Below are 3953 nucleotides of genomic sequence, written 5' to 3'. Positions count from 1 at the left end.
CACGGAAAGCTAGCGGGCAATATAATTTTGACACAGTTTAGTTCCGTATCTCATGACGAAATGTTTGTTGTGTTGGGGCCAGTGTAATATGTACTTTAATTGATCAGTATATTGCCATTTCAAACATATTGATTTTTAAGGAATGAATTGCAGTATCCACGTGATTATTTATGTTATACTCAGCAGGAGAGAGTGGTTGAAAGATGAAAAATGTTTTGGACTTCCCAGCCCGTGGCGTGTGTTTTCAGACTGGTAAAAATAACAATGTTTCATGATCATATGAATTCGTTCTTGGGAGTATGGTTTGCTGTTTGGAGTTACAATGGAGACAAAAGCTCGATAATATGTCTGATGAATATTCGTAAGTGTATCGATATTTTTAAATTTGTACTTCCAGAAATATTACAAGCAAAACCCACCTGGGCAAGTCAACTGTTTAACATTGATTTGTTAGTCCAGTATCAGTCGGTGTAAGCCTTCGCTTTTCTCAGCTGATTTCTGCTAGCTAAGCACGGCAAGCATTGCAAGTAAGCAAGCATTGCAAGTATCAAGATCCCAAAGTATTTCACGGCGAGCAAGTGAATCAATCGTGTACTCATAACAGTGGAGTTCGTACATCCTGGTTCCCGGGCCTCTCATTAATATAGAGACCTGGGAACCATGGTGGAGTTCGTAATGCTGTGAATGTGGAGGTCTGGAGTTGTTTACTCAATTTACTCAACCATGGGAATGTTTTACCTGACACTTATTAACTAAAGTCCGTAAATATCTGAAGTTAACCTGAATACTAATTGTTTATCATTTCATATCACTTCCATTACGAACCATGCATATTTTAGAAAACAACGATATCAACCAGCTGCCATCACCCCCTTACTGACGCACATTATTTCCTATTGAAAGTATCAGGGGAGATTGAGTAAAATAAGCTTTCTACCACCCTTCACATCTTCTTGTTATCAGATTTACATATTAGTCCAACAAATTCGTTATTACGTCATGGGTTTCGTCAATTCATAACTTCCATCACAGGTTTGTTTGACCCAGAATGAAAATAACTGCTATATAAGAATTCCAGCAGAAAAAACACCTGGACCCGGTGATCATTCGAATCCAACACTTTGATCTGAACATTTGATGGTAATTGTCACATATATGTGATGTCAAACGTTAGCTTAGTGGTATAAAAGTCACGCTGAAGACCCGGGTACGATTCCCCACATGGGTACAATGTGTGAAGCCCATTTCTGGTGTACACGCCGTGATATTCCTGGACTAATTCTAAAAGCGGCTCAAAACTAAACTCACTCATTTTACGTCGTAATTTAATTATGCACAAGAGAACATCGATATTCGTCATGAAGTCGGTTCTAACCTGGATGATGTTACCAAGTTTTAGTAAGGAAAAAAAGACGACAGGCTATCACAAGATTTGATACATGGTCAACATTTCCCCAGTACGTATCAGTAAGAAGAAGCTCCATGAGTCAACCCAGTAAGTCAGAGCTGTGTACGAGGCGGTGGGGTAGCCAAGTCGTTAAAGCGTTTGCTCGTCACGCCGTTGACTCCCTGTTCGATTCCTGACGTAGGTATCAAGTGTGAAGCCGACAGCTGGTGCCCCCATACCCGACATTGCTGAAATATTGCCAGAGGCGATTAGTCACACTCACTCACCCGCCAGTACGTGCTTCATATATCGGATGTGTTCACAAATTCCGTGGTCAATATTACCAGTCGTCCGACTTCCATTTTTGTGGAAGCTGCCGTGGTTGAGAGGGTTAGGCGGCTGACAACTAGATGCCCTGGGTTCGATGAGATTCAACCAAACAATAGTACCAGAATATGTACTTTACTGAAAATGTGTAATCCCAAATATAACGTTGGTTACTCGGATCAGTATCACAGCTTTGTTATGGCGTACCGTCTGCTCGTGGGAGCACACACCCAAGCGTTCTGGTTTAAAACCATATAGAGCTTTCCATAAATGATCAGGGCGAATCTGAGATTCGGATACAACCACAGCATCATGCTATGTCTATAATGGACGCAACGCAGTGAACTGCGACGCTTTAGAGCACAGAGCCACTCGTTCCACAGTGTCAGTGAACATAACGAGTCACTGGGCCGTAAAGTCTGTAGATATATTGTCGCATGAAAACAAGAGTATTCTTTGTCCACGGCTGGTATAATATGGGTAAGGCCCCTAGAGTATGTTTTACTGCATATTATGTGCAACATTTCACCATAACATATAGGCTAGAAATTGGTTTCACATTGTGTAATCGCCATAAAATAACACAAATGGTAAGTTAGAGAGTATTCTTGATGGTTATTGGACCAAGTCTAGTTTGATCACGTGACATGGAGATGAAAAAGTCTGGATGCTATTACCATCAATATTGACGTACAAATGCAACATTGCCCTTATTTATGACTTAGTTAAAAGCCATGGAACTAAAACAAGTTAAAACAACAAAATTACAATCTGGTGTGGGAGAAATATCCTGACAATAATTGTACAATAATGATTCTGCTTATTTCAGATACATTGAACACTCTGGATCTGAACAAAATTACAAACCTATTTGGCCTTGTGTGCTATCCTCAACCTCTTATTTTGTCGTTAATTTCTTATGTATTTCAAGAGTTTTAAAATAATGTTCTAAACTTTAAGATCGATTTTCTCGAAATTAGGATTTTCAGGAGACGCTATTATGTCTGAATGCGTTGTTCAGTGGTCTGTATCCGGCTCCACAAATTGGATACGATGATACATATCAACCAAGTCAATGAGCATCACTGTCCGATCCCCTTGTCTCCTTTCACGACAATCATGGGTTGCTAAAGACAACCTCTGACCTGCAGGAAAACCCAGTTCCATGGAAATAGTCAGCTACTTTTAGATTGCAATGGCTGCAACGTTTCGGTGAAAATACTAACGCCGTTATCACGCAAGCTAGGAACTTAGTCTTGCTTCATCTTCGCAGCTTCTACACTGCCTCTAAAAATGTCCAGACCCCGAAAAGTGCGATGGGGTAGCCTAGTGGTTAATGCGTTCGCTCGTCACGCCGAAGACCCGGGTTCGATTTCTTACATGGGTACAACATGTGAAGCTCATTTCCTGTGTCCCCTGACGTGACGTGATATTGCTGGAATATTGCTGAAAGCGGTAAAACCAGGGATAATCTACAATAATCTGTATATAGTCTCCCTTGTAAAAACTCACTCTCACTGGGAAAAAGTTAACATAACCAACATCCACGGCGTCGTTTTGCTAGCGAAGTCACGGTTGTTTGATCGACATTCTAGAAGTTGGTGAGTCAATAAACACAACTTTTGAAAAAAAACCAACCTATTATTTATTGCATTGAGCGACGATTTACGATTGTCACACCGATATCAAGCTAAAGGTCATAGCTTGATAGTTTGTTATCTCTGTAAGATTCTATACGTGGTAACGTCCTTCTATGCAATGAACAAGAAGCTGTCATCTGAAGTTGCATGCTTCATTGTAAAACTGACCATCCGATCAAGAGTGGAAAGCTTCTGTTTGTGTTTCGGTTTAAATTTGTGTCATGAAATTCACATTAAACTGCAAGAAGATCGTGTGCTCCCTAAAAATACACGGAAAGGGTGTCACCGAAACCGTTACTATGACGATGCGATTATGATTTTACACCCGCTTCTCCCGACTGGTTGGGAATTGGCCTCAGCGCGATGTCATGCTTGGAACAAAGGATGTTCAATGGAAGGCGTGTTTGTGTTTTTTGTTGTTACCGAGACAGAATTTTTTCTTGCTGATCGCTCTCCACCACAGGATACAGGGTGCGATGTGACTGTTACCCTCAGGCCCCTCAAAGGCAGCTTGGGTTGTGTGATCCCCAGGAAGCTGATAATGAATGCTAAGTGCACAGAAATACATTGAAAGGGCTTGATGAAGCATGATTTAGTGT

This window comes from Haliotis asinina, chromosome 2 (genome assembly GCF_037392515.1).
Source record: "Haliotis asinina isolate JCU_RB_2024 chromosome 2, JCU_Hal_asi_v2, whole genome shotgun sequence".
Lineage (NCBI taxonomy): Eukaryota > Metazoa > Mollusca > Gastropoda > Lepetellida > Haliotidae > Haliotis > Haliotis asinina.
This window is presented reverse-complemented; position numbering follows the sequence as displayed.